General features: G+C 38.5%; 2 protein-coding genes across 10 annotated transcripts in view; one reads left to right on the top strand and one right to left on the bottom strand.

Moving 5' to 3' along the window:
* Positions 1-11,804, bottom strand: part of LOC121080400 (hepatoma-derived growth factor-related protein 2-like) — a 29,909-nt gene extending 18,105 nt beyond the window's left edge. The window contains exons 1-2 of one of the 4 annotated variants that reach the window (XM_040578417.1): positions 11,756-11,804; positions 1,173-1,282 (exon numbers count right to left, since the gene is read on the bottom strand). The gene's annotated coding sequence lies outside the window, so the exon portion shown is untranslated. Of the gene's footprint in view, positions 1-1,172; positions 1,283-1,405; positions 1,586-5,738; positions 5,781-10,757; positions 11,052-11,755 lie in introns of those variants that run through there. The other 3 variants (XM_040578416.1, XM_040578419.1, XM_040578418.1) reach the window with 3 other exon arrangements.
* LOC121080396 (nipped-B-like protein) overlaps positions 11,195-18,811 on the top strand; it is a 169,590-nt gene continuing 161,973 nt past the window's right edge. For 5 of the 6 annotated variants that reach the window (XM_040578396.1, XM_040578393.1, XM_040578394.1 and 2 more), the window contains exon 1: positions 11,195-11,981. The gene's annotated coding sequence lies outside the window, so the exon portion shown is untranslated. The remainder of the gene's footprint in view (positions 11,982-18,811) is intronic. The other variant, XM_040578400.1, reaches the window with a different exon arrangement.

The following is an 18,811-nucleotide window of genomic DNA, read 5'->3' as shown; positions in this document are numbered from 1 at the left end:
GAAGAACAGTCAAAATAGGAAAAGAAGGCAAGTAAGGGCTTTTATATGCTGCCTCTATATTTGGAAGCAAGTGAGAAGGAAACAATCTAAAACATTAGGGAAAACACAGTCTAATGGCAGAGAAAATATAAATATTACCCAAGAAAATGCAAGAGAAACAAGTGCTTTGACCAGAAGAGAGCAATCACTAGTGTAGTCTGGAAATGAGGGGAAACAGCAGTGGAACCATGGAAGGTATGAAAGTAACGAGTAACTTCAGGAAACTCTAGCAAATGAAAGTATAAAAAAATATTTTAAGGGGCATATGCATATATTATCCTGTCAGGAAAATTCATATTTTGAGTGCTGCCAGGTTATTGTAATTTATGGACCTATTTAGAAGGCAACTGTCTTTAAAAATGGAAACGTATTCTTATGTGCTTTGACTTGAATGGCTAGTGGATTGCCTCTGTCAGAAAAAAATATATGATGGCATCAGATATTTTGATGCACTCTATTTCTAATGATTGTGCATACATTCTTTTCCTCTGAAACCATGGGAAAATTTCACTCAGTCTCAAGTCCTTTTTGCTTGACAGTCATCTTGAATCTTTCTTGCTCCATTTTCCTTAGAGCTATGCTCCCAGTGATTGCTCAGACCTGTGTATGAGTTTCTGTGTCTTCTCTGCATCTGTTCCTATGGCATTTTGGGTTTTTTTTTCTCACACATCTAACTTCAAAATATTCAATAAAATATGTGCTGCCCATATGTGCCTTTTTTTTGGGTGGTGACATGTACCCATGTTCTCGTGGAGGCTGTTCTTGTTCCAGAAAGTTTAACTACTTTTAAGCAATTTTAATTTTTTAGCAATTTTAAGAAGCACTGTCTATGATAATTAGCTGTAATATGTTTTATCTAACATGGCTAAGAGACCATCTTAATACATTGAACTCTGCATGGAAAACATACTACCAAAAGCACAGGTATACATATTACAGCCTCCTTAAGAGAGTGACTATATTGTCTTTCATATCAGTACTTGCACTGGAATGCAATCTTTACTGGGAATACAGTAGATAAAGTTGGCAAACCTACAAAATGTTCAATAGTAACTAAAAACTATAAATTAACAACACTGTGCATGCTAGTGTTCTTTCATTATAGTCAAGATTTGTAAACAATTTCCGCTTACCTATAACCTTTAAGAAAACTGCTCATGCTTAATCCTGTTATTTCTCCAAATCTTAGGACAAGATTTTCTATGCTGTTCTTCTCTTCAAAGATGAATTACATTTAAGGAACCTGAGGGAAGTCATATAGATATTTTAAAACAGCGGGAGAACAAATAAAGAAATTTAAACATCAAAAACTTTTGCAGCACTCTCAAAACTAGCCAGCTGCAACAAGGCTTTTACCATCACATACCAGGTTAACTTCAATAAGTAGTTAGCACATCTTGCCCCAGCACAGCCACCAATCCCCCACAAGGTTTCTAAGGTCCATCTACTGTTCATGCCGTTTCTTCATACTCTTCAGGCCAGTCCCTCAGCTTCTTGCCTCTGCTGCCTTCTCCTTCTCTCTCTCCTCATCCAGGTCTCTCTCTCTCTCTCACACACACACCCCTGAAGCCAGCCCACAACTGTATGTTATCAATGTTAATTAACCCAGCTTCATTCCTCTACAAAAAACTAGAATTTAAATATATCATGATGCAGAAAAGGACATTTTTCATAAATAGATCATTTTAACTTGATTTTAAAGTTATGGTGTTATGAGCAAAAAGCAGGTGCAGATCCCTCAGGGATGAGGCACAACACTCAGCAACTGAAAACTTTGGCTTTAATGAAAGTGTATGGTTACCACTGTGGGAGCCCCTGGGACACCATCACTAATCAAATAAGGACCCTACGCAGTGGAGCCCTACTAGGAAGTGAAGCTCAAAGGAAAAGCACCTCAGGGGTGGATAATAAAACGTGTGCTTATTAGCATATCATACATATGCAATGTCTTGTTACCGTGGTTTAACCCCAACTGACAACCAAGCATCACACAGCCACTTGCTCACTCCCCCCCACCCAGAGGGGTGGGGAAGAGAATCAGAAAGGAATGTAAAACTCGAGGGTTGAGATAAGAACAATTTTATAATTTTAACAGAACAAAAAAAAGTAAGAACAACAATAATAATAATAACAATTATAATGGAAAAGGGGGGGAAAGGAAAAAATGCAAAGGAAAAGGGAGAAAGGAAAACAAGCAATGCACAGTACAACTGCTCACCACCTGCGGACCAATGCCCAGCCAGTCCCTGAGCAACAATCCCCCCCAGCTAACCCTCCAAGTTTATATACCAAGAGCCAAAACACAGCACTGTACTAGCTACTAAGAAGAAAATTAACTCCATCCCAGCTGAAACCAGGACACTTGTTTTGCTTATTAGCAAAGTAGCTGATGTAATGCGGGTGGTGTTTGAATTCTGAGATCTGCAGCTAGCCACCCTCATTGGCACCCATGCAGGGGTATGTGCAGATGGGTGGGGTGGGTAAGCAAACTATCCTGGGTTACCGTGACAATGAAATAAAATGTGCTTGGGACTCTACATACTCCTATGGGGAAAAAGAAACTATCCCAGGTTACCGTAACAACGAGATAAGATGTTTTATTTATCCTTACTCCTTTTCCATTTTTATCTTAAAATAAATTACATTTTAGAAATTATTATCATTATTTGTTAGCCATAATTTAAAGGAGTGCAAAAGTTACTTGTGTTTATTTAATTTTATTGCACAATGTATGCTTCCTGTTCCTTTTCTCACTATAATTTTTTTTCATAAGGATGTCTAAAAGAAAGAGGGACATCTGCTGCAAGTTAGAAGGCTGTTTTAGCCACCATAAAGGACTTTCTAAAATATCTTCATATGAACAAAAATCTAACTTGATAGCCAAATTCCAATCAACATTCTTTTGTCAGGTTTCTGGATAAAAAAATAGGTGATTAATTGCTTCAATAAAGAATTAATTGGAAATATGAATGTGATTTATCTCTAGGTAGAGGACCACAGTTCTCTCTTTCTTACCTTCCTTTTGGCTAATTGCTCCAAGGAGACTGCATTAGGTGTATCTATAAAATGCAATGTAAATGAAACCACCGTAAAACATTCACAGGCACTGGAAATAATTTGTCTAAAAACTGTGTATTAAAATGTTCGAACAGACCTTGGCACAGGCTAAAAGCATGCCAGCTAGTACTTTCCTAAACAATTCCTGGGCACGGTTTGGGAGTTAGTGTGAGTCAGGAACCATTCCCAATGGGCAGTAGATGCATGTGACTATCCTGTTTTGAAGAATAAAAGGGTTTAATAATAAAGGCATAAAACATTGTATGGTTACCAATCTCAGTGCCAGAGAACAATCCCAGACATGTTCAACCTAATAGCTTATATGTAGCCATTGAATCTTTTGGCTGATATGGATAACACTTCAGTATCTGAAGAATGGAAAAGTTCTGCTTTCTTTCAAAGAAGCAGTTTTTAAAGGCCTAAGCCCAAGAAGCTTTTAACATACATGATTTAGATAATCATCTCTCTGTCTCAAATCATTTTTTACTGGCAAGATCGTTAAAAAGGGCATGGCAAGGCATTTTAAGCATGATATGATGTTCTCGGATTTCTTTAATCCATACAAGTGTGGCTTTCAGCTTGCACCAAATACAACAGTCTATCAGGCCAATTTTTAATTACTGTCCTTTGTCAGAAGATGAATGTCCACATTAACTTGCTGGCCCATGAAACTGCATCAATTTACCTTTACACCTTAAAAAGTTAAAAAAAAAAAATAAATGCCTGAATGTGTTTATCGTAATCTCTCAAAATAATCCATAGCAGCCCTCACATCTCTTGTATGAAATTGCACAGGATTTGTTATGTAACTGACATGCAGTTCTATATCTCTGTTATAAAACATGATGGTAAGTTGCTTTCCCAGTGCCTGTCCAAAAAAAGACTTTTGAGAGGATAAAGTCATATGAGGCTCAGGTTAAAGAAAAAAAATAATTGTGGGAAGTTCAGGAAGTTATAGCAGGAATGGTACCTGCTTTCTTTCTGAAGTTCACCAATAGTGAATCCACAGAAAAGAGCATCTTTAGCCAGATTTCAGATTTCTTTCAATGACAATGTATAACTGATCATTTATCTTCCCTACAAAAATAACTGTTATTATGTCTGTTCTTACAGCCCTAACATAACAATACTGGGACAATCTACTTGTCCAGCAGAGTATTTTATCACTGACCTCTTTTTCTGTTATATAGATAACAATAAAATACATTATATTTTATAATCTAAATTACATATATTATCTGTGTTTTAACTTTTTTGCCTTGCATAATCAAAAACTGACTGTAACATTCAAATGAAAATACTAGAGCTTTGTCTTCAATATTTTTCCTCCATATATAACAAGTATACATTTTAAAAGACATATTTGCCATAGAATCCATATCCCTTCTTCATAGAAACAAGCATATTCTTAACACAGTAGAGACAGTGCAAGTTTGTCACTTAAGAAAAAATTAAAAGATGAAATAGTATTATTTCATTCCATATGAAATTCTTGTTGGTAAATTATGCTAAATAATTAGAATAAAACACCCAAACCAACAAACACAAACCTCCATCTGTCTTACCAAGAAAAAAAAATAAAATAAAATCAGTAGTCACCATCAAGTTGTAAAGTTAGAGCAAGTACCTATACAAATATTTTACTACTCAATATGCAGGCTTCCTTAGTTATTTATTTTACCTGTACCACTGAAGGCCTCATCTGATATCAGGTTGCTTACTTCTCACGATGAATATTCCGTAGTGAATTAATTGCATGGTGCTATTATTTGCTCCTTTGAACTAAAGTCAATGCAAAGAGCATAACTTTATCTTACCTGCCATACAGCATTCAGCATTACATTCTTCCTACACGCTGTTGTAGTTCAGCCTTAACACCAGATTCCCAATCATTTGAATACTTAAATTTAGGATGATAGCTATATGATTGCATTACTATATTACATTCAGATAATAAGCTGAATTACTTTCAATTATTTTTTTAAAAATTAAAAATATACCATCATGTGGATAACTGGCTAGCTGAAAAGGGTCACATAGACATAGTCCAGCTGGCTGGACAAAAATGCACATCGCTCTCAGCTTATCTGAAGTAAAGCAAAAATACACTATCCTTGGCTGTTCTTGTTACACAATAACAGGAAGATCGCGGTGGGAAAAGAATGTTACAGGTGGGAACAGATAACTACAGAAGAGAAACTAGGGGCGGGCTTGGTATTTAGGCAACTAACCAATAATGAGCTTAACTTTTGTAATATGTATGAGCTAATTATAACAAGGCATAAAAGGTGACTGTAAGGGACAATAAACGAAGTCTGCTGATCACTCATATTGAGTGACTGTGTCTTCCCTCCGTCGCGACTAATGGCGCCCGAACAGGGACCCTAGAGAGGGCTGAACCTGCGAGCCACGGTTCGACGGAGATTCGGGTACCGGTCCTGAAAGCAGCGCAGGAGGCGGCAGGGCACAGTCCCCGCGCCCGGGAGCACCTACAGAGGGTCCCGCCGGCCACGCGTCGCCGAAGTCTCGCAAAGGCTGCAACAGCGCTGACGAAGGTGTGGAGAGACAAGCGACGTGCGATTTGCTCAAATGCTTTTTAGAAAAGCGGAGCGTTCGGGACATAGATTGTAACAAGGCATTACCCGGGTTATTAGCGTATGGGATAGCATCCGGGTCCCCCGCGGCAGCGGCGAGCGGCGGCGCGGCCCGGCAGGCCCCTTCCCAGCCTCTGTTTCTCTCCAAGGCGCCCCCCCCCCTCCCCTCCGATCGGCTCCATGGCGATGCAAGCGGCCAAGCGAGCTAACATCTGGCTGCACCCAGAGGTCAATCGGATCCTTTATATTCGGAACCTGCCGTATAAAATCACAGCGGAGGAAATGTATGATATTTTTGGGAAATATGGACCTATTCGACAAATCAGAGTTGGAAACACTCCTGAAACAAGAGGAACAGCTTAAGCTTCTCAAGGAAAAATACGGACTTGATTACAAACCCACCAAAAAAAAAAGGTGCTTCAGATGTCCCCTACAAGAAATGGGTTTCTGCCTTGAACTAGCAAACATCTCTGTGCTTAAAGAGAAGCCTTTTTGCCTTGATGGAGATAATTTATTCTGTATTCTGTATTTATGCTGTATTCTGAATGTGGAAATTGGTTGGGACTAGGAGGCTGGCTTAAAGGCATTTTGCAAACGGGATTATTATTTTTGATCATTATTGTAATAATAGTTTTTTGATCAAAACCAGCCAAAATTATTTGTAAGCATTAGGCATATCTGAAGAGAATGCCTTTATTTGAATCGGCAGTTAAGGTGTAGTTTAGTCTGATGCTGTGGTTTTATCTGCTTCTGGTGAATTTTTGAAGTGATGAAATCAGAGATACAAGGTATACTAAGAGTTACAAGGTAATAAGGTAATAATCTAAGTAAGGGTGCTGTCTTTTATATCTACAAGTGCAATATGCTTTTATGTAGCAGAGAGAAACTTTAACAATAATGTTGCTTGAGCGAGATGTGCATGTGACAACTTGGGAAAAGGGATATCACAACTGGAGTGCAACAGTGTTTCTACGTCTGGCAGAGTGAAATCTTTCAAGACCTGAGTTTAGACAGTCTATAATAAATTGTTAGTATTCAGAAAACCCATCTTAAGCCTCTTTTGCTTACATAGTGTTATGGAAGTCAACTGCTATTGTAGAGAATTAATGATTTTTTAATACATATTAACAAATACTACTATTTTAACTTGAGGCAGTTGAGTGTAGCATTTGAGGGAATGTCAGCATAAATTGCACTTACAATAAGACTGCATTTTTAATTACTGCACTCGTTAAGATTCAATGATGCCATAAGGCTAAGGCCTTTTATCACAGATTGGTTCTGAACTAAAAGGTGTGTGCACACGTAGATATGCACATTTGTGTTATTTTCCTTAATTGGCTACAAAATAATATAATTAGGTTGGGGACTAGATCTTGGGAATTTGTCTATTATACTTCTGTTTGTTAAGGAACGTGCATAACACACAGCACCCATGTAGGCTTGGCTTGTGGCATAGTTGTCAAATTTAGCATAGACATTCAGACAGATAAGCAACGTACTCTTCTTGTGTGTATCACCTACAAGCCATTATGGCTTAGTGTGTAAATCTGTATGTAACTATTGAAAAATCCACTTATGAATGTATATAGCTTAGAACTAATTTCCCCCCTTTGTTAATTCTTTGATATCAATGAGGTATTCTTCAGAAAATGTATGGACTGGTTGGTTGCATAAGGGCAGTTGTTATTTGGACAGAAAATTGTTAATGGTCAGGGATTTTCCACTAAAATATTTGCAAATAGTCCTAGTCAAACATCAGTTTGGTTTCTTTTTGGGTTTTGAGCTTGCATTAGTCCATGTTCAGAACTTTAAAATTACCTTTGAATTTTTTAAACTTTTTATATCACTGGAACAGAAAGAGCATCTAAATTAAAGCTTCAAGCTAACTTTATTTTTCAAGTATTTCAGGAATTATACTTCTGAACTGAGATTTTATAAGTTGGCTGTGTATTTTCCTGTGTTAAAACGCTGTTATTGAAAATGGTCAACCAAGCCTATGTCGCCCAAAATAAAAACGGGGGAATTGTGGATAACTGGCTAGCTGAAAAGGGTCACATAGACATAGTCCAGCTGGCTGGACAAAAATGCACATCGCTCTCAGCTTATCTGAAGTAAAGCAAAAATACACTGTCTTTGGCTGTTCTTGTTACACAATAACAGAAAGATTGCGGTGAGAAAAGAATGTTGCAGGTGGGAACAGATAACTACAGAAGAGAAACTAGGGGCGGGCTTGGTATTTAGGCAACTAACCAATAATGAGCTTAACTTTTGTAATATGTATGAGCTAATTATAACAAGGCATAAAAGGTGACTGTAAGGTACAATAAACGAAGTCTGCTGATCACTCATATTGAGTGACTGTGTCTTCCCTCCGTCGCAACACCATCATAATGCTAATTTCTAAATATTTTACCGAGACATCACATTTTTTTAAAATTCTGCCCCGAAATACATACTACCTATAAATTACTAACAGGTAAATATAACAATGTTTGTGCATCCCATTAACAACTTAAAATGACAAGCACCTTTATGTTATACCAGCCCTTACAGAAACAAAAAAGGAAAAGCACAATACATTTTTCATTCATTCTATAGAAAAAAATTTAATGACAACAAGCAACCGCTAAGAAAACATTGGTGTCAGGTGTGTTTTTACAGTAATATTACATGCTGTCCATAATTTATGAAGCTAAATGACAACATGTAGCTGTCAGGGAAATTAACATCAGAATGAAAAGGGCAACGAGGCCTCCAGTATTTTCAACAGTGTACACATGCATACTGTATAACTAGAAAGCTTTTTATCTCAGTACACAGTTGCAAACAGCAGCAAGAGAGGTACCTACAACAACGTATTTTTTTGTGAAAATTGCTTGAGAAATACATTTTAAAACCAGTACTGTCTGCATGGAGATCTCTAATTCCTGCCTTTTAAAGTTACACTAAAACTACTGAATTACTGATTCTTTAAAGAACAAGAAATTAGTCTCAGAATAACTGACTGTGCAAACACCTTAGATTTATGGGAGCCCAGTCATTTGTTTAGGGCAAAAGACACATTCTCCCTTGACATCAAAGGGAGCAGGATTAGGTTCTAAAGCTTTACCCTGAATCTTGCAGTTCATTTTCAGGGCTACATAGGCGTGGATTTATCAGGGGAATTCAGAGAGCTTTGCATTTGCATAGCCATCAGCTTTGTTTAGTGCAGCATATGCTCCTTAAGTGTGCCACAGTCATGGTTGTATGACTGCATAACTCCTCCCATACAGATTAGGACCACCTCTACCCCATGACTAACATCTGGAACAGACATAATATTTAAAGTATCTTTTGATATGCTTTCCAGTAATATTATGAAATACTCGTTTTTATCCCTTTTTCTGGGCATTTCAGGCATAACAAGATGAACCCCATGCATACTAAAATATCTTTTTAGGAACATAGTGAGTTTTCATTCTGCAATAAATTGTTGTTAGTAGACCTTTGAAGACAAAAGGAATACAAGGAACCACTTGTCTGAATGCAACTGAAGAATTTGCACTTTCCTTTAAAAAAGTAGATTACAGTAATATCTAATGGAATAAAACATATTTAAGTATTTAACTTCCCTTAAAAAAATGTCCTGATTTGCTCATGTGTGTTACAACACCTTCTAAAACAACTAATGACTTAAATTAGTTGTTTTCTTGTGCAGGTAAAACATCATAGTACTCAGACAAAACAGCCATTTCTACAAATTCTTTTAGTTGAATGGGATTTTAAAAGCATAAAATGGTCCAGTGACATTCTCACTGGAAAATTCCAACAGAAACAAAGTAGTCAAATATGTGTTGTGTCTTACCATGATGTTTGTACTGGCTAAACCATATTTCATATGGAAGACACATGGCATTTGAAAAGCAAAATTTCAGTATTTACATTTTATTTACACCCTAAATCACCAATTAAGAAAAAAATCACTATATAAATAAGTTACTAAAATCACATGAAGACTCCATCAACATGAATTGGTAACAATCAGAAGTAGACTGAAGTAGTATTCCTAGGCCAACTTTGTCATTTTTGAATCATATTTTCCTTTGAATTCATAGGTGTATATGTCCACATAAATATGCGTATGTGAATTCTTTAATAGGTAGTTTATTAAACTTTAGTTTGTTACCAAAAGAAGATAAATATTTTCCCCCTTGACTTACAGAGTTGCACTGTATTAAATTAAGCACAAAGACTTATGAACATACTTAGTTTACTACACCAATATCTATTTCAAATGAATAATTAAAGTTGTGAATGAATAAACCTTTTATATGAACTTGGAACAAAGGTATAGAATACATTTATTTCAGAGCCCAGTTTACTCTGTCTCCATTAAACTTACATGAGCATGTACCCATTAAATACTTGTATTTCCAGTACTGAATTACCATATTCTCCAGTGCTGTCTTCATTTCTGTACTTTCAAACAAAACCACATACACTTGTAAAATGAACTTTGATTCATCCAACATTATAAATTTAATAGTCTTTTAAGCTTGAGAAAGGCATTTTAAATCTGTATTAAAGACAGAGGACTATTCAGGAAATCCTAAGACTTGGAAAAATTCAAGTGCATTGGTGTGAGATATTATCCCTCTGTGCAAATAATATCCATCCAAAGCTGAAAGGGTGTGTTTACATGTTACAGAATATTTAAAGCTGGCTGTGTCCAAATGTATGGCTGAATCCTGAAGTCCACAGACAAGGAAGGCTTCCTCTGAAAATCAAAGGATTTTTGTCCAAGTACTGAGGAGCAAAACTATATAAATAGGAAAATACATAGTTGACTCATCAGATATAAATGCTATTATCCCATTCTATTATTATTCACAGTTTACCTACACAGAGGAAAATCAGAAAATCTTTCAGACTAGGACATGCTCTTTCATCAAACACTCCATCACAACCCAAAATTAAAATATTTCCAGTAAATCTAGCGGTGGTGGTGGAGAGCACCAGCCTCCAGCAAAGGGCCCCTAATTTAAATATCAGCATTCCCCCCCATGCTCGTTTCGGTACGCCCACCTGGAGATTCCTCGCCCCAGCAACGTTTCCAGCATCGGGTGTTTCAGTTCCTGCGACGCGGCCTATTTACACCCGCAGAGATGGACATTAGCAGTAACACTAACTCCAGCAAGTGTCCAGCCGGGTCTGACACATCTCACCCGCTGGGGCGGGGGGGACGGACACACGAGACGACAGGACTGCCACCTTTGTGGGTTCATTTTAAGATGCTTTTTTTAAGTCTGCCTCCTGCAAGACGGCATTTTTTAGTTCTCCTCCCCACCATCCTTAAGGAAGGCAAAAATAAAGCCCAAAACACGTGCTTTTTTCAATGGTTACTTCATTACAAATCACTGGCTGCCTTCCTTTCAGCGCAGGCCTAAGCGTAAACTCCAGTCTTCTTCCACACACCAGAAGGGGGGGGGGGGGGGAAGACAAACTCAAGCAGCAGCCGAAGGGGTGGGGAAGCCATGTAGCGGAGCCTTGGTTGTACCCGCTGCGGCGAGGCGAGGCGAAGAGATCTACTCCAGCTGCAGCAGAGCTGGGAGGGGAACGATGTGGAGCAGAGCAGTAGTAACAGCGGAAGCAACACTGGTTGAGCGAGTGAGAAGGGAGTAGTGGAGGGAAGGGGGAGGCTGTTGGTGTTTGGCGCCGGTGGAGGGAGTCATTCCTGCAGCGGCACTTCCGGTCGGCATTTTGTTCTGAGAAGGGAGCGAGAGGCACACACAGAGGATCCTTTCCTTTCTCCTGTTCCTTCTTTTTCTCTTTCTTCTCCCCTTCTTCTCCCCACCCTACCCCCTGCACTTAACCCCGCTTGGTATCAACTCACTGTGCCCAGGCTGCTACCTCCCCCACCCTCCTACGCTCGCATATACGGAGGGAACGGCGGCCCCTTGGCAGCTTCCCTCCTCTCGGCTACCTCCCTGCGGCTTGGAGTGTGTCTCGGAACCGGTTCGGTCCAGCTCATGTTGATGTTGTGAAGTAGGCTCAGGGGGAAGGGATTTGTTTCGTCTGCTCACCTCCCGGCTCTACATGTTTGCTGCACCGAGGAGGAGACGGAAGAGGAACCAGCCCCCCTCCCGGCCCGGATTATTGTTGTTATATTATCTCCCCTCCTCCTCCTCCTCCTCCTCCTGCTCCGCGGCGGCGGCCTAGCAGCGGCGGCAGCTCCTCTAAGGAGGGAGGGGGCGGATTTCTCTCCCCTTCTCTCGCATTCTCGTTGGATTCAAACGCCGATTTGCTCAGGTAATCCCCCTTCCTTGTCTCCCCTTCTCCTCCCTGCCCTCTCCAGCAGCGGGCTGGGCCTCCCAATCCAGGCGGCCCAGCACTGCCGGGAGCGGAGGGGATTAGCTGTTATCTGGGGTAGAGGAGAATGAGTGGCAACCAGAGGTGTTTATTTCGCAGCTCTCCTTCCTGCTCGCTCGGGTTTGGTGGAGGAGATTGGTTCTTCCCGGGCTGCCGGGAAGCCTAGGCCCAGTAGAGAGCGCAGGCCCGCCGGCCAGCGCCTTTACTCCAGCTCGGGGATTAGAAAGGCGAAGCGGCTTCTCGGTAGTAGGCCTCAACCCGGAGAGGAGCAGGAGGAGGAAACAATACAATTAGCCGCAAACGTGCACTGATCCTTTTGCCATATTTACAGCTTCCCCAGGGCAAGGAAAGAAAGTCCTAGCTCAGACGGCCCTCTGAAGTGGAGGAGTAAAGTGGAGGAATAGGGGAAGAGAAATAATGTAAATACCCAGAAACTGAAATACCACCTCTCTTTACTATTGCCTTTTTACCAACTCCGTTCTGAACATTCAAAAGTTCGAATGCACATGGATTTATAACGTGCAGAGCTTTAATCTTTAACTAATATAGCGATTGATTAATGTGTTAATCACTTAATATATTTATAGCATAAAACTAGTGCTTACGGAATGATTGACAACACAGACACCTGCAGACCCAGGAAATACAGATAGGCAAGCATATTGTGTCAGGTACTCCACACAATCCTGGTTTTCATGTGCTGTATACGTTACAGGAATATGTACTGAATTCAGATGAAATACTATTTTATACTCTTAACAAACAGAAAAGGGGAGAGGGATCGTGTGTAAAGTGTGATGCTTATGATATTTCAGGGACCAAGGTGAAGATGAGATCTTACCCGAAGTACTTGAGAATCAAGAGTAAATTAAGTGAAAAGTGAGGAATCTTAAAAAGTGTCATCCTTTCTTGTCAGGCCATATCACTGAGCTTATTATTATCCTGAGCTTGTTATTAGCTGTTTGTGTGCATATTTGAATGTGTAGTTAGGTGTCATTTTAACAGGTCAAATGTGTTTTGTAAATGATGGTTGATTAAGTGTCAGGTCTTTAAATGGTAGCTAATTTACAGTAAAGTAAATCTTGGGTTTACCGTGTGGTAGAGGTAGAGAGTGTTAAAAATGGGGGTCGCTTTAAAACAAACACCCTGTGAACTAATAAAAATATGCCTACAGAAGCTACATAATTGAGTGAAATTTTAAGATAATAAGTTTCTTCTTTCATATAGAAAGGAAACTACATAATTTGTCTTTTTCAGTAGGCTTTTTAGTTCTTCAGGTAGATCTGTTGTAATAAGTAGTTAATGTATCTAATAAAGTAACTTTCTGCTATATTGTGTTTAGAGTCTTATAAACTGTGCTATCATATCTCAGAGTGCCCTCTGAATATTAACTCGGAAGTTAATATAGCTGTCACATAGAAGTGTATTTTTAATGCTGTAAATCCGTGTAGCAGTCAGTAGTGTGTTGGTGATTTGTATTGGTCAGGGAGCAGTTTGAATTTTAAAAAGCCTGAAGATCCTGCTGAGCCCCAATCCCGGCCTCCCTCCCTCCCACTAACCTCCCATTCCTGCCTTTGTGCTGTCTGGTCCTGTTAGACACTGTAACAGGGCCTCAGGCCTATGTGCGTGGAGAGGAACCATTTAGGCTTCGAAAAAGCAGCTTTTTACCTTAAACTTTGTGAATTGCAGAGGGAGCTGTTAGTTGTCTCTAACTGTCCCTATCTCTGCGTGTAGCTGAATTGCTGTTTTCTTTTGGTCCGTAGCATTCGTAGAGGCCCAGTGTAACTCTACTTTACAGGAAAGGGCTGTGCAGAAGTAGTTGTAGTTCTTGGGTAGTTTTTATCATCAGGAAGTGACATGAACTCTAGCGTTTCTTTTGTTGTCTGTGTAAAACTGCTCTCATTTTAACAAAAATGGGTTTAAGCTAACAGTAGTGAACTTCCCTGACTTATTTTTCATATAAGGGGATTTGCTTTAAACATACCACATAAAAGTAGGAAATAAGCTACTGTAGTTATGCAGTTCCTGTCAAGTTTATCTTGCCAGGATTGTGTTTACAGCATGTTCTTTTTTTTTTTTTTTTTTTTTTTTTTTTAAATCCCCCTCCCTTTAAATCAAGAAAGCATGCACTTTTTTTGGTATGAAAAATAGGTGTATTTATAGAGGGAAATTTAAGATGCTGCTTATTTGTAACGAGTTTTTTTGATTTTGTTCTTCAGAGCCATGTGGTTAATCCTGAATTAGTTGCATTATCAATTATCACAGTTTATGTAGTTGTAAATTTATCTTGAAAATTATATTTAGCATACAGAAATACTTAATGTGGAAACGTTTATAAGATGACTTTTGGTTTAGACTGTATTTTTAGCACATTTAAGAGTGTGTGTGAAGCAGGACTGCTACTTTTGTACTTTTTTTTTTCTTTTTTTTTTTCCTTACGCTCCACCCCTTTAGTTTATACTGGTCCACTTGTTTATCACAAGAGCTAGCTGCTTAAGGAGGATGTAGTTATTTTATTCATGTTCTAGAAATAAAAAAATAATTATTCTTGAGGCACTAGTTGTAACAATTATTTTAACTGGAAGAGGAAAATATTTTCTTCTTGTTATCTTTTATTTTGTGCTTTTGACTACCTTGTATATATTGAATTTTTCCTGTGTACAGGTTTTATTTCTTTTTTTTTTTTTTAGCCTTTGCTATCTTTTAAAACTGTTTATACTTTTTTAAAAAACATTTTTTACAGTTATAGGGGGAACAGAACAGGATCAGAGAAGCAAAATTAACCACTTAAACCCATTTACAGATCCCTGTTCTACATAAGAGTACATGTACCCTGGTGCAACCTCATTGCATGTTTGAGACTCTATGTACATTAATGTTCATATGACTTGCAAAATCAAGGCAATAGATGGTTCTAACCCAAGGTAATGACTATGTTTTTTTGTTGTATTTATATGATGATTTAAGGTAATACAGCCTTAATTCTAAATTTTTCATGTATATATTCCTCTATAATATAAACTATATTTTGAAGGATACTAGATGAAAGATAGTCTGAATTGATTTGAGCCAGGAGTTGGTATACCAAATTTCCTGTTACAGTTTTATGTATGTATTATATTACAAATTGTTAATGATATTAAATTTATATTAACATTTACATCCTGTTGCATGAGAAATGCAAAGTTAGTGGACAATTGCTAGTAACTAGAAGGAAAAATATACTTCTATTCTTTATATCTATATGTAGGAAAAATTAAGTATTTACATTCAGAAATTTCTGCTTTCTGAGTACATAATATTCATTGATGTGTGGACGTTTTGACAACAATTATGAGCATACTTAATTGGAAAAATGAGTTTTGATATTTAGTTTGGTGTCTGGTAGGTTTGTGGTGGATTATCCAGTGTTAGAACAACTATTTAGGGTCACAAAATATTTCACTAGAAATATTTAACACTTGAAAAAACTGTCCATTTCAAGATGATACTGCTTTTTTTCCGTCTTTCATATGCCTTTATTACAAGTAGTACAGGTTAAGTTAGCTTCTGATTTTGAATCATTAGCAGTAATGAGCACTCAGTTGCACAGAGATGTCTACAAGGAAATGCTTGAAATTGGTTATGTGTGTATTATTGTTAATAATGATCCTTTTTAATAATCAAAAAAGGAAGACCTTTTGAAATGACAACTGTTAAAGGCTTGTATGCTAAAAACTTCTAATATAATTCATCTATATTTGTGGTTTAAGTTTATTAGTGTTTGTTACATGCACGCTTCTTTATAGCTGATTCTGACCTCCAAAGTACATGGGAGAGGAATGCTTTATATTGATATCTACTGCACACCAGGAGTGAAGAAATTGTGTTTGAGGAGATTGTGGAGGACCTATGATTTGTGTCTCGCTTCCTGTCCCTACTTTTCACTATGGAAAAATCTCACTAGCAAAAGGGAGAGGAGAAAGGATTTTGGCTCAACTGTATGTAGAAACTAAAAAGAATTCCAGTCAAATTGAACACAGTTGTTGATACGTACTTGAAGGTGACTACTTAGTTCATACAAATAAACACTGAAGAACATTTTTCATGTTTAAGTCAGGGAAAAATTTTAGAAAATTATTTTTATTGCTTTTAATATGTTTATCAGTTGGCTCTAAGTGGTTTTCCAATAGGAGATCTCAAAATTCTGAAAAATGAAAATATCTATCCATATAAAGATTATTGCTGTGGCTTGATTTGAAGCACTTTGTTTCTTGTGGGAGTGTGTATGTGTAGACATGCAATGCATTTTACAGGAACACTGTTAGAAAACACTAGGCTGCAATGTCAGGGACTTGGATAAGGAAACAGCAGACTGAGATTGCAGGAACGAGTGTAATCCAGCCCTCTTCTCCATATGCTGGGCCTTTAACCACGCTACTGTATTTCCCCCTTACCCTCGTGGCCCCAATTCAGTGCCTGGGAAATAGTAGCTGACTGGTATACTGATATAGCCTAGTTGATATATTTGTTTTTCTTTGTCATTCAGTGTGCAGCTTACTGCTTTATCTACTGTATACCATCCATATCTTTCAGGAATGCTGAAGTGTTTTCATCTATTCATTTGTTGGAATTATCTCAAAATACATACCTGCACTTCACAGACATTAGAGATTTTTTTTTGTACATCTGTAAAATGTTATTTCCATTTTACAGATGGAAGACTGAAAGTGAGTTTGTAAATTGCTTAAATCTTGTGTAATTTGACATGCTTTATTCTTGAGATTTTTCAAGTTACTTTACAGCACTTAAAAGTTCATAACGTTGTTTTGACTTGATTTGTGGTTGAGCGCCCTGCATTTCAACATACTGGGCTCATTGTTTCTCATGGTGGATTCCTAAGTAGTATAGAATGGGGGTTTGCTGATGGCCATAAGCATCTGTTCAGTTTCAGCTGTCTTGATTATGCTGAGAGCTGGACAAGAATAGATTTCCTGTCCTGAAAAATCAAAAAGAATCATCCTCCATATTAGGAAGAAATCAAAATCTCTTAAAATTTATAAGGAAGAACAGAGACAACTAGATAATAACCCAAATCCTGCAAGTAATTAAATGGTTTGTCTACAATATTGGAGACAGATTCAAAATATTACTCTGTTAACTTCCAGCAGGATCTAGTAACCCTGGAGAGTATCCTAAGCATTGGTTATTGGCTGTTAGGGATAAAACTCTGCCTCTTAAATTGATGATTGTTATAGTTGATGTAAACTGGTTGAATGGAAACCTCTGCAACCTAGGTGTCAGACCATTTAACTGTGATGTCAGTCTGTTGTCCAGCTGCTGTACAGCTGTTAAGAAAGCAAGACTGTTCAGAGGTGTAGTAAGTGTGTTCCTAGCCAGAACATTGCTTTTGGGATATCAGAAGTCCAGGTTCAAATGCCTGATCTGTATCAGGCAGAGAGGTTCTTGAGCTTTTCTTCCCTTGTATGGCTTTTTATGTTCTAATCCTATGCTCTAGGCATGACCCAGAGGCTGTGGGTATGTTATGGAACAGGTAGAATTTTTCTTTCTTTCTTCCTTTCCTTGTGATAAAGTTTTCTGTAAAAATAAGCTTTTTTATTTTTTTTAAATAATAGGAAATGAATTTTCTTCTACTAGCATTCTCAGTGATGATTGATTCCTCTTGGCAGGTTCCTTAAAAACTCTTGTTGAGGTATAATCTTTAACATAGAAAAGCTTAAGTGTATCCTATTAAAATTTGGCAGTTATAAGCAACACTTCAGTTGCTTAACAGAATTGTTAGTCAACTTCAAGAATGCATGTTGCTCCCTGCTTGTTTTGTATAGGTGATGTATATAACTTGGTGAAAAAGTAGCTGACTTATCTGATTGTAGGCATTAAAGTTGAAAAAATTTTCATGTGCAACAGAACCTTCCAAGCAGCGAGATGTGGTACAGACTCTTAGTTCTCTGGTGTCCATTCCCTGTTTATCCACCGTGCCGATTCATTTGAATGTGGAAAAGACAAGAACTGAGGTTGCAGATGGCTGGAAGGGTGAGCACATGGAGAAGAGTGCTGGACTGGAACCAGACTTATACAAATGGGGAGGGAATGGGAATTTGAAGGGCGGGAATTTGGAGGAGGGTAGGAGCTTGGAGTTCCTAAGGAAGTAATGGCTGAACTGAGAGGACTGGATAACAGAGCTGGTGGGGCAGATAAGTGTCCTTAGTGAAGAATACAGGAAGAGCTGTGAAACAGCCTTAGGAAGAAACTGAGACAGAAAGGTACTCTGGAATTGGGTGTGCAGTCAAGGGAAACAGTTTAGGCATGGGAATGGGTGGGAAGTATGTACTGAGAGAGACCAGAGAGGGGAAGAACAAATGGCTTCTCAAGCCATTTGTACGAAACAAGGATTGGCTGGGCAAAGAAGCATTATTTCACACACAGGATTTTGTTGTTTGAATTGTCTTCCCCACCCACCCAGGAAATCGCATAGTTAAAAAAAAAAAAAAAAGCTCAGAAATGTGTAATACTTGTACTTGTGAGAGCAAACTGTAGGGCAGGGGTCCTCAAACTACGGCCCGTGGGCTGGATACAGACCCCCAGGGTCCTCAATCTGGCCCCCGGTATTACAGAACCCCCCGCCGGGGGTTGGGAGGGGAAACCAAGCAGCCGCAGATGACTGCCTGCCACTGCATCCGCGCTGGCCCCCTGGTTAAAAAGTTTGAGGACCCCTGTTGTAGGGAATTCTGTAGTTCAGATTACTTGTGTAGTCTGCATTTGGCATCTTT

This window comes from Falco naumanni, chromosome W (assembly GCF_017639655.2).
Source record: "Falco naumanni isolate bFalNau1 chromosome W, bFalNau1.pat, whole genome shotgun sequence".
Lineage (NCBI taxonomy): Eukaryota > Metazoa > Chordata > Aves > Falconiformes > Falconidae > Falco > Falco naumanni.
Note: the sequence above shows the minus strand (reverse complement) of the source record. Positions and strands in the feature narration are given on the sequence as shown.